The 12,565-nt window shown below is 47.3% G+C and overlaps 1 protein-coding gene across 4 annotated transcripts in view; it reads right to left on the bottom strand.

Moving 5' to 3' along the window:
- BBS9 (Bardet-Biedl syndrome 9) overlaps nucleotides 1-12,565 on the bottom strand; it is a 704,556-nt gene that overhangs the window by 670,627 nt on the left and 21,364 nt on the right. The gene's annotated exons all lie outside the window — the stretch shown is intronic.

Genomic DNA, 12,565 nt, shown 5'->3' with positions numbered 1-12,565 from the left:
CCCGGCACACCTGCCCTCGTTCCTGATTCTATTTAACCCTTCCTTCAGCCTGTAGGGAAACAGCATTAACCCTAGAGTGGATTTACTTTCTATCATGGAGTGAGCACAACCGGGGCGAGACATACCGGCCGTCATAGATAACCCCGGTCACAGTCTCACATACCCCCCCCCCTCAGTTCAAGCGTGCGGGGTTGAACTCCCGCCATCAAACACGGGCCGCGGGACAAAGCATCGGCGTTGCCCTGCAACCTACCGGCCCGATGTTCAACCGTAAACCGGAAGTTTTGCAGAGAAAGGAACCACCGGGTAACCCGGGCATTCCGTTCCTTGGCGGACCTCATCCAGACCAGTGGAGAGTGATCCGTCACCAAGCGAAACTGTCGTCCCAGCAGGTAATAGCGTAGGGACTCCAAGGCCCACTTGATCGCCAGGCACTCCTTCTCCACTACGCTATAATTCCGCTCGGGAGGGGTGAGCTTCCTACTCAAGAAGGTGACGGGGTGTTCCTCCCCCTGAACCACCTGAGACAGCACTGCCCCCAGGCCGATCTCCGAGGCGTCAGTCTGTACTATGAACTCCTTCCGGAAATCAGGGTTGACCAGAACGGGCTGTCCGCACAGGACCTCCTTCAGGGCCCGGAAGGAGTCCTCGGCCTGCGGAGTCCAGCGCACCATGACGGACTTCTTGCCTTTGAGAAGGTCCGTCAAGGGGGCTGATAGTCCCGCAAAATCTTTTACAAACCTCCTGTAGTACCCCACGATACCCAGGAAGGCCCTAACCTGCTTCGTGGTCAGGGGTCTAGGCCACTTCTGGATCGCCTCAACCTTGTTAATTTGGGGCTTAATCACTCCTTGGCCTATCACGTAGCCCAAGTAGCGGGCTTCCGTGAGTCCCAATGCACATTTCTTGGGATTGGCTGTCAATCCGGCTGTTCGAAGCGCGTCCACCACCGCTTGTACCTGTTCCAAGTGGGTCTGCCAATCGGAGCTGTAAATAATGATGTCATCCAGGTACGCTGATGCATACGCCTGGTGGGGTTCCAGCACTAAGTCCATCAACCTCTGGAACGTGGCCGGAGCGCCATGTAACCCAAAAGGCAAGACAACATAGTGGAAGAGACCCTCCGGCGTAACAAAAGCGGTTTTCTCCTTGGCGGACTCCGTTAGTGGCACCTGCCAGTACCCTTTGGTCAGGTCGAGCATGGTAAAATATCGCGCCTGTCCCAGCCTATCAATCAGATCATCCACCCGGGGCATGGGGTAGAGATCGAACTTGGATATGTCGTTCAATCTCCTAAAGTCATTGCAGAACCTTAAGGAGCCATCGGGTTTTGGTATTAGGACAATCGGACTAGCCCATTCACTCTGGGATTTTTCGATGACCCCCAGGCGTAACATTGTCTTTACTTCCTCCGATATGGCTTGTCGTCGAGCCTCCGGTACCCGGTATGACTTCAGGCATACCTTCAGGTGGGGCTCGGTGACAATATCATGTCGTATCAGACTGGTCCTACCGGGCAGCTCGGAGAAGACATCGGGGTTCTGCTGAACCAACCGTCTGGCCTCTCGCCTCTGTTGCTTGGTGAGGGCTTCTCCAATCCTTACTTCCGGTTCGTCCTCTCCGGAGGTCGCTGGAGCCGGATGTGAACGACCCGAAGAGGAGGGAGGTGGGGAAAAAACAGCCATCAGGCTTTCCCGTTCCTGCCAAGGTTTTAATAGGTTGACATGGTATATTTGTTCAGGTTTCCGCCTACCGGGCTGCAATACTTTATAGTTAACCACCCCTACTCTTTCCTTTATCTCGTAGGGGCCTTGCTACTGAGCCAGGAATTTGCTCTCCGCCGTGGGGATCAATACCAACACCCGATCCCCGGGTTTAAAGGTCCGCACGGTGGCTTGTCTATTGTAGCGGCCGCTTTGCGCGGCCTGAGCCTCCTGTAAATGCTCCTTCACAATTGGCATGACCGCGCTTATGCGGTTCTGCATACCCAAAATGTGTTCAATCACACTTTTATGGGGGGTGGGCTCTTGTTCCCATGTTTCCTTTGCCAGGTCCAACAATCCCCGGGGATGTCGCCCGTATAACAATTCAAAAGGCGAAAACCCCGTGGATGCCTGTGGCACCTCTCGTATGGCAAACATCAAATAGGGAAGCATCATATCCCAGTCTTTCCCGTCTTTTGAAATCACCCTTCTTAGCATGGTTTTCAGGGTTTTATTGAAACGCTCGACTAAACCGTCCGTTTGAGGATGATACACAGACGTACGCAACTGCTTGATCTGGAGTAGCCGGCATAGCTCTTTGGTCACTTTAGACATGAATGGGGTCCCCTGATCCGTAAGGATCTCCTTGGGCAATCCCACCCGGCAGAACACAGCAAACAACTCCCGAGCTATAAGCTTTGCTGCAGTATGTCTGAGAGGTATCGCCTCGGGATACCGGGTGGCATAGTCAACGATCACTAGGATGTGTTGGTGCCCTCGAGCGGACTTTACGAGGGGCCCCACCAGATCCATCCCTATCCGTTCAAAAGGGACTTCTATAATGGGTAACGGTACCAACGGACTGCGAAAATGGGTCAGGGGTGCAGTAAGCTGACACTCCGGGCAGGTTTCGCAGAACCGTTTTACCTCCCCAAAGACCCCGGGCCAATAGAACCTTTGCAATATTCGCTCCTGCGTTTTCTTGACCCCTAGGTGGCCACTCATCAGGTGTTTATGAGCCAAGTCGAGGACCCGCCGGCGATGCGGCTGGGGCACCACCAACTGTTCTACCCCTACGCCCCGTATTTCATCTACCCGGTAGAGTAAATCCTGCTTAAGAGCGAAATGGGGGTACCTTACCTGGGCACCGGGCAGCTGTGCCACCCCGTCAACTACTGTCACCCGACTCCGGGCATGTATTAACGTAGGGTCCTGGAGTTGGGCTGTCCCAAACGTATCCGGGGACGCCTCCAACTCCGGGATGGGCTCGACCGTCTCAGCCTCTCCTGCCAATACCTCTAGGGGCGACCTATCGGGTTCACACTCTGTCCCTATCATGGTGACCCCTACGGCAGGTGTCCCGGATTCAGGATTGTAGGGCTCAGGTCCCGGACTGATCAATATCTGAGGGGACTTAGGGGGTCCCCTCCATAAAGTCCAAAAATAGGGCAGATCCCTTCCTAGGATCACGTCATAAGGAAGAGTGTTAAGAAGTCCCACCTCATGTTGCACCTGACCGCAAGGTGCTGTGATGGTGACAATCCCCGTGGGATAGTCGCGGCGGTCCCCATGTATGCAAACCACCCCCACGGTGCGTCCTGTGGCCTTTACTTTAGCTCTCAAGGTGGATCGCACAAGGGTCACTAAGCTTCCGGAATCCAACAATCCTGTAACCGGACATCCATTCACCTGTATTTGGCACAAGTGGGGCTCCGTCTCTGGGGAGACCAGGTCAGCGGTACACACCACCTGAGCATACATTGAACCCCGCCGGGTAACCCCACAATCCATGGGCTCCGTGGTGAGTGGACACTGGGCTTCCATATGTCCCACCCGCTGGCACCGCCAACATCTAATGGGGACGGAAACCCCCTTGACGGGTTGTCGTTTAGGGTACAGAACCTTCCGGACCTCAGGGATGGCGGCCGCGGCCTCAGACGGGACGGTAGGGGACTCCTGTACCGTTGTCAGCGGTGGGTCCTTGGCCTTAGGCTTGGAGGGGCCGGACCGACGGGCGGTACGCAAAGTCTCAGTGTCCCGTATCAAGTCCTGCGTAGCCACATGCCGCTCTACCAGGGACACTAATTGGTCCAGGGTACTCGGGTCACCCTGTCCGACCCACCGTTGAACGGTGACGGGTAAAGTGCGCACAAAACGATCCACTACTACCCTTTCCACCATTTGCGCCGGGCTCAGAGTGTCAGGCTGCAACCACTTTTTTACAAGATGCAACAAGTCATAGGCCTGGGAGCGTACGGGTTTGGCTTCCTCATAGAACCACTGATTTACCCGCTGAGCCCGTACATAGGTATTCACCCCCAACCGAGCCAGTATTTCGGCTTTCAGGGTCACATAGTCAATGGCGTCCTCGGCACAGAGGTCCAGGTACGCTTTTTGGGGTTCCCCCGTCAGATAGGGCGACAATACCAAAGCCCACTGCGGGGTCGGCAGCTTTTCCCGCTCGGCCACCCGCTCAAACACCGCCAGGAACGCTTCCACATCATCACCCGGGGTCATCTTTTGCAACGCTTGTCTCACCGCTTTCCGGACGCTGCCGTCGTCACCCGGTCCCGGGGTTGTTGCTGCCGGTCCGGCACGGATCGACTTGGCCAGGAGAACCATCTGTTCTTGGTGCCTTTTTTCCTGCAATTGCAAGGCTTGCTGCTGACGTGCATTGGCCTGCTCCATCTGTTCTTGGTGCCTTTTGTCCTGCACTTGCAAGGATTGCTGCTGACGTGCATTGGCCTGATCCAACTGTTCTTGGAGTTTTTTTTCCTGCACTTGCAAGGATTGGAGCAGGTGTGCATTGGTCTGTTGCTGCTGTGCATTAGCCTGAGCCAAATGCTTTAGTATGTCCTCCATGGCGTCGCCGGGTTTGGGCTGTAGTATAGCCGCTCGAATCCAAGTCATGCGCAGCTGGGTCACCAGGGATGGATGCTACACCTCACCGGCTCTCATGCCCGCATTCTCCACCATATGTGAGGTAGCACGGTCGGCTGCGCAGCAGAAGACACGGGATCCAGGCATTAAGGTTCACAGCACACAGTTTTAATGTCCAAACAAAAGTCCATAACACAATACATGTGCCTCTCCAGCAGAAAACTCAGGGAGTTCTGTTCACTCCCTCACACCCGGCACACCTGCCCTCGTTCCTGATTCTATTTAACCCTTCCTTCAGCCTGTAGGGAAACAGCATTAACCCTAGAGTGGATTTACTTTCTATCATGGAGTGAGCACAACCGGGGCGAGACATACCGGCCGTCATAGATAACCCCGGTCACAGTCTCACAATATATATATATATATATATATATATATATATATATATATATATATATATATATATATATATATATATATATATATATATATATATATATATATATATATATATATATATATATATATATATATATATATATATATATATATAACATGCACACACACACACACACACAACCCCTAGCAAAAATTATGGACTCACCTGGCTCTGAGGATGTTCTTTCAGTTGTTTACTTTTGTTTAAGAAAAGCAGATCACAGACATGGCACAAAACTAAAGTCATTTCAAATGCCAACTTTCTGGCTTTAATAAACACTAAAAAAAATCATGATAACATAATGTGCTAGCCAGTAACGCTTACTTTTCAAGACCAAACAGGGGGAAAATTATGGAATCACCCTGTAAATTTTAATTCCCAAAACTAACACCTGCATCAAATAAGATCTGCTTGTTAGTCTGCATCTAAAAAGGAGTGATCACACCTTGCTGTTGCACCAAGTGGACTGTCATGAATCATGGCTCCAAAATGAGATGTCCATTGAAACAAAGGAGAGGATTACAGTATCAAACTCAAACTAAAAAAGAGGGTAAACCATCACACAATGTTGCAAAAGATGTTGGTTGTTCACAGTCAGCTGTGTCTAAAACCTGGACCAAATACAAACAACATGGGAAGGTTGTTAAAGGCAAACATACTGGTAGACCAAGGAAGACATGAAAGCGTTAGACAGGAAACTTAAAACAAAATGTCTCCAAAACAGGAAATGCACAACAAAACAAATGAGAAATGAATGGGAAGAAACTGAAGTCAATATCTGTGACAGAACTGTAAGAAACCGCCTAAAGGAAATGGGATTTACATACAGAAAAGCTGAACAAAAGCCATCATTAACACCTAAACAGAAAAAAACAAGGTTACAATGGGCTAAGGAAAATCAATCGTGGACTGTGGATGAAAGTCATATTCAGTGATGATTCGCGAATCTGCATTGGGCAAGGTGATGATGCTGGAACTTTTGTTTGGTGTCGTTCCAACAAGATTTATAAAGATGACTGCCTGAAGAGAACATATAAATTTCCACAGTCATTGATGATATAGGGCTGCATGTCAGGTAAAGGCATCGGGGAGATGGCTGTCATTTTAATAAATGCCCAAGTTTCCATTGAAATTTTGGACACTTTTCTTATCCCATCAATTGAAAGGATATTTGGGGATGATGAAATCATGTATCAAGAGGAAAATGCATCCTGCCATAGAGCAAAAACTGTGAAAAAAATTCCTTGAAAAAAAAACACATAAAGGTCAATGATATGGCCTGCAAATAGTCCGGATCTCAATCCAATTGAACATCTTTGGTGGTAGTTGAAGAAAATGGTCAATGACAAGGCTCCAATCTGCTAAGCTGATCTGGAAACAGCAATCAGAGAAAGTTGGAGCCAGATTGATGAAGAGTACTGTTTGTCACTCATTAAGTCCATGCCTCAGAGGCTGCAAGCTGTTATAAAAGCAAGACGTGGTGCAACAAAATACTAGTGATGTATTGGAGTGTTCTTTTGTTTGTTTGCTTTTCATGATTCTATAATTTTTACCTCATAATTGAGTGATTCTATCATTTTTCTCCCTGTTTGGTCTTGAAAAGTAACCATTACTGGCTAGCACATTATGTTGCTGGGTCCTACACTGCACTGCATCTTCTCTGGGTTTTAAAAATCTACAAGATCAGCTGATGAACAAAAAGGAGGCTAATGAAGCAGCCAGGAGCTGGGGTGCAAATCCAGCAAAAACAGAGCATCACTCCCTGTTTATATGCTTTATACAATAGAAAAAAACAGAATGAAACAGGGGTTCCCTTGCTGGTTTCCCACGCTGGTACTAACCTGACTTCAAACCGTACCGGCAGCACCTTTACAATGTGAACAGGTGCGTATCTGGATGGTGTATAAATATGAGAAAAAATTCCAGCCGCACACTGTGAAAAAGAAAAATAAATTCTACCTTATAACATAAATGGAGCTATTTAGAATATTATAATGGCCATTGCAATACACACATTATATATATATATATTTCACAAAAATTCCAGGTGTAAAGTTGTGGCAAACATAAAAGGTTTACACTACAAAGATATCATGAAAGTAGGCCATTTAAATAGAAGCATGCAATGGTGGTCCTTCTTCTCACATAATTTACTTCAGCAAGAGCTAACAACAATGGTACTTATAACCCCCCAAAAATGTCAATGTCTCAATAACTTGGCAAGTGGCCTTGAGCATCAATTCCATCTTCACACTGACTTCTCGTGCTGTTCACAGGTGGAGTTATTGTCTGCAGAGGTATGGCATCTTGCTCTTTTTAAGGGCGTCCCTCAGGTCATAGAGGTTCTTAGGCAGAGTTATGATCCTCTGCATGGCGACTCAGCTGATCCCATAGGTTTCCTATGGAATTTGGGTCTGGAGAAGTTAAGGCCCCTCTATTACCCCAGTCTCTAGCATCCAATCCCTAATGATGAGAACCTCAATGAGCTGGAGCATTGTCATCCATGAAGGTGGAATTAGGCCTGTGTTGTTTATGGAGGGGCACTATGACTGTATTAATGATGTTATTCAAGTAGTAGGGCTTGTCTCTGTACCATACACACTGTAGGGCAGTTCTGTATTGACTAGACACACCTGCCCACACTGTAACACCAAACACCATTGCCATCTGGTGATAACAGTGGCTGATGCATACCGCTGACCTTGACATCTACAACATCGTTAGTGGCCATCAATGTCAATGTCTGCCCGCACTGCAGTATCAGCAGCTTCTCACACTGCAGTGCGAGCAGCCACGGGGATGACGAGCGTTGCAGTCAGGAGGTTAGATGAGATCATTACCTGCTGTGATGATCTCCTGCTCTCCTGACGTCAGCGCTGTCACTGCCTTTTATGCCCTCCGCGTTCTCACATCAAGTTTCGCAGGCGGCCCGAGACTGTCACTAGCGGTGACATTACTGGATCCCGCGATTCTTCGCTGTGAACGCGGCGGGCATAGAAGTCAGTGAAAGTGCTGATGTCAGGAGTGCAGGAGATAGTCACAGCAGGTAATGATCTCATCTAACCTTCTCATGGCAGCACTTGTCATCCCCTGCAGTGACCTCGGCTGACCTAATGATGTTAGCTCAGGTCACTGCACTGCTCTCCCAGCCAATGGGGAACATTCTGTTCTTCATTGACTGGGACAGTGACTATGGCATGGATCGTCGTGCGACCCCCTTATTGGATTACGCTGGACCTGGATTTGATTGTTCTTCTACAGTGCTGGCCAAAAGTATTGGCACCCCTGCAATTCTGTCAGATAATACTCAGTTTCTTCTTGAAAATTATTGCAATCACAAATTCTTTGGTATTATTATCTTCATTTATTTTGCTTGCAATGAAAAAACATAAAAGAGAATTAAATAAAAATCAAATCATTGATCATTTCACACAAAACTCCAAAAATGGGCCAGACAAAAGTATTGGCACCCTTAGCAACTAATACTTGGTTGCACAACCTTTAGCCAAAATAACTGCGAACCGCATCCGGTAACCATCAATGAGTTTCTTACAATGCTCTGCTGGAATTTTAGACTATTCTTCTTTGGCAAACTGCTCCAGGTCCCTGAGATTTGAAGGGTGCCTTCTCCAAACTGCCATTTTGAGATCTCTCCACAGGTGTTCTATGGAATTCAGGTCTGGACTCATTGCTGGCCACTTTAGTAGTCTCCGGGGTGCTTTCTATCAAACCCTTTTCTAGTGCTTTTTGAAGTGTGTTTTGGGTCATTGTCCTGCTGGAAGACCCATGACCTCTGAGGAAGACCAGCTTTCTCACACTGGGCCCTACATTATGCTGCAAAATTTGTTGGTAGTCTTCAGACTTCATAATGCCATGCACACGGTCAAGCAGTCCAGTGCCAGAGGCAGCAAAGCAACCCCAAAACATCAGGGAACCTCCGCCATGTTTGACTGTAGGGACAGTGTTCTTTTCTTTGAATGCCTCTTTTTTTCCTGTAAACTCTATGTTGATGGCTTTTCCCAAAAAGCTCTACTTTTGTCACATCTGACCAGAGAACATTCTTCCAAAACGTTTTAGGATTTCTCGGGTACGTTTTGGCAAACTCCAGCCTGGCTTTTTTATGTCTCGAGGTAAGAAGTGGGGTCTTCCTCGGTATCCTACCATACAGTCCCTTTTCATTCAGACGCCGACGGATAGTACGGGTTGACACTGTTGTACCCTCGGACTGCAGGGCAGCTTGAACTTGTTTGGATGTTAGTCGAGGTTCTTTATCCACCATCTGCACAATCTTGCGTTGAAATCTCTCGTCAATTTTTCTTTTCCTTCCACATCTAGGGAGGTTAGCCACAGTGCCATGGGCTTTAAACGTCTTGATGACACTGCGCACCGTAGACACAGGAACTTTCAGGTCTTTGGAGATGGACTAGTAGCCTTGAGATTGCTCATGCTTCCTCACAATTTGGATTCCCAAGTCCTCAGACAGTTCTTTGGTCTTCTTTCTTTTCTCCATGCTCAATGTGGTACACACAAGGACACAGGACAGAGGTTGAGTCAACTTTAATCCATGTCAACTGGCCGCAAGTGTGATTTAGTTATTGCCAACACCTGTTAGGTGCCACAGGTAAGTTACAGGTGCTGTTAATTACACAAATTAGAGAAGCATCACATGATTTTTCAAACAGTCCCAATACTTTTGTCCACCCCCTTTTTTATGTTTGGTGTGGAATTATATCCAATTTGGCTTTATGACAATTTTTTTTTTTTTTTTCATTGAAGACAAATTAAATGAAGATAATAATATCAAAGAATTTGTGATTGCAATAATTTTCAAGAAGAAACTGAGTATTATCTGACAGAATTGCAGGGGTGCCAATACTTTTGTCTCTCTCTTCCCCCACCCACTCCCCCATTGATTTACAGTAAAAGGATTCCGGATCTGATCCGGACTTCTGCGGCAACCCGATCCGGATTTGCCGCAACCGGATTATAACCGATCCTCTCAACTCTACTGATGATACAATTTTGGGGGGACCCCACGGTTTTTGTTTTAAATTATTTATTTAATTTAAAATAACAGCATGGGGTGCCCTCTGTTTTGGATTACCAGCCAAGGTGAAGCTGCCAGCTGTGATTTGCAGGCTGCAGCCATCTGCTTTACCCTAGCTGGCTACAAAAGATAAGGGTGACACCACGTCGTTTTTTTGTAATTATTTATTTATTTTTTGGCTAAATATAAGGCTAAGCACCCTTTAGTGCCACATGAAAGTCACTATAGGGTGCCAGCTTAGAATATGCAGGGGGGTGGGACATTATATAGGTCTTTCTCATCTATTATCTATCTATTCATCTATCCATCTTTCTATCTATCCATTATCTATCTATTCATCTATCCATCTTTCTATCTATCCATTATCTATCTATTCATCTATCCATCTTTCTATCTATCCATTATCTATTTATTCATCTATTCATCTATCCATCTTTCTATCTATCTATCTATCTATTCATCTATCCATCTTTCTATCTATCCATTATCTATCGATTATCTATGATCTAGATTATTTATTGCTGTTAAAGCATTAAAAAACGCAGGGACCAACCTGCAAAAAAGCGCACCAAAAACGCGGTAAAAACGCATGCGTTTTTTGGTGCGTTATTGGTGCGTTTTAACACAGGCGCGCTAATCCTGCACTCAAGAAATTTCTTAAGAAAATTTCTTAAGAAAAATCATTTTTCTAGTGTGAACATAGCCTTACACAGAGCTTATGAATATATGCTGGACTACCTGACAGCATGCCAAGTAGTCCTCTAATGATAATCTACTGCTGATTACACAGTGATTTTATTAAACCAGGTTTTTCCCTTATAAGCTGCGATCAGCACCAGTGAGCCCTTACATACAGCATTCCAGAATGCTGTATATAAGAGCCCAGGCCGCTCTGTAGAACGTAAAAAACACCTTTATATACTGCCCTCAGTCCAGTGCCTCCTCCATCTTGTGGGATCGCAGTCTTTTTGCCCAGCCCTGGCTGAGGGCAGATCAAAGTACTGTAGTGGGCATCCGCGGGTGGTCTTTGACCTTTTCTCACGCCTGTGCATTACAGAACTTTGATCTGCCCTCAGCCGAGTAGACCAAAGTGTGCCTACGCAGGACCACAACGGAGGCCTCTCTGTGAATGACGCGTCGTACAAACAGGGCTGAGCAGGAGGACAGCGATCACACAAGATGGAAGAGGCGTCAGACCTAGAGCAGCGACACCCATCGGACAGCAGTGCCCAGGTGAGTATTATAAAGGTGTTTTTTACGTTATACAGAGTGGCCTGGGCTCTTATATAAAGGGCTCACTGGTGGAGGCCGCAGCTCAGAAGTGAAAAACCTGGTGACAGGTTCCCTTTTAATCAATGAACAGCACTAAGGCCCACTGGTCCCTCATCCAGCATAGATGACGCCTGTGCATGGTGGTGTGGTCAGGTACCCTTTCAGATTGTCTAGCAAGCACGCAGACCACGGTTTTGAATGGTCTGACAACACACTTGGGTTCTTCTCACCTCCCTTAAGTGTGCCTGGAGTTGTGTGGCATTCATCATCTTGTTCCAAAGGGCATTGTTACCAATGAAGTGGTCATCAGAGTGGGATGTGCCAAAGGACATGAAATTGTATACCTTTCTGTGACTCTTCCAGTCTCTCTGTATCTCTATTGCAACCTGCTGATGACACCCACTGACATGCTAAGATCAGTGGCCACTTTCATCAGATAACATTCTTACTTGAAGCCTCACAATGGTGTGGTACTGATGATCAATTGTTAGGTGTTGTCTTAGGGGTACTTCACACACAGCGAGATTGCTACTGAGATCGCTGCTGAGTCACGTTTTTTGTGACCTCATTAGCGATCTCGCTGTGTGTGTGACACTGAGCAGCGATCTGGCCCCTGCTGTGAGATCGCTGCTCGTTACACACAGCCCTGGTTCGTTTTTTTATTGTTGCTCTCCCGCTGATAAGCACACATCGCTGTGTGTGACAGCGAGAGACCAACAATCCTGAATGTGCAGGTAGCGGGAGCCGGCGTCTGACAGCCTGCGGTAAGCTGTAACTAAGGTAAACATCGGGTAACCAAGGTGGTTACCCGATATTTACTTTCGTTACCAGCCTCTGCAGCTCTCATGCTGCCAGTGCCGGCTCCTGTTCCCTGCACACGCTAAGTTAAGCGGTGTGCGCTGGTAACTAAGGTAAACATCTGCACGTCGCTGCTGGCTGGGGGCTGGTCACTGGTCGCTGGTGAGATCTGCCTGTTTGACAGCTCACCAGCGACCATGTAGCGATGCAGCAGCGATCCTGACCAGGTCAGATCGCTGGAGGGATCGCTGCAGCATCGCTAAAGTGTGAAGGTACCCTTAGTCTCATATCAAAATGTGAATAGCATGGTGAGGACTGAGGAGGACTGTTGAAATACCAACTCTAATTGAATTCCAAAATTTATTTGGCGATTCATGGATCAAACACCTGTTGTGAATTTTGCCATTAAGCTCCTTGTTAGAGAAG

Source organism: Anomaloglossus baeobatrachus, chromosome 6 (assembly GCF_048569485.1).
Source record: "Anomaloglossus baeobatrachus isolate aAnoBae1 chromosome 6, aAnoBae1.hap1, whole genome shotgun sequence".
NCBI lineage: Eukaryota > Metazoa > Chordata > Amphibia > Anura > Aromobatidae > Anomaloglossus > Anomaloglossus baeobatrachus.
This window is presented reverse-complemented; position numbering and strand designations above follow the sequence as displayed.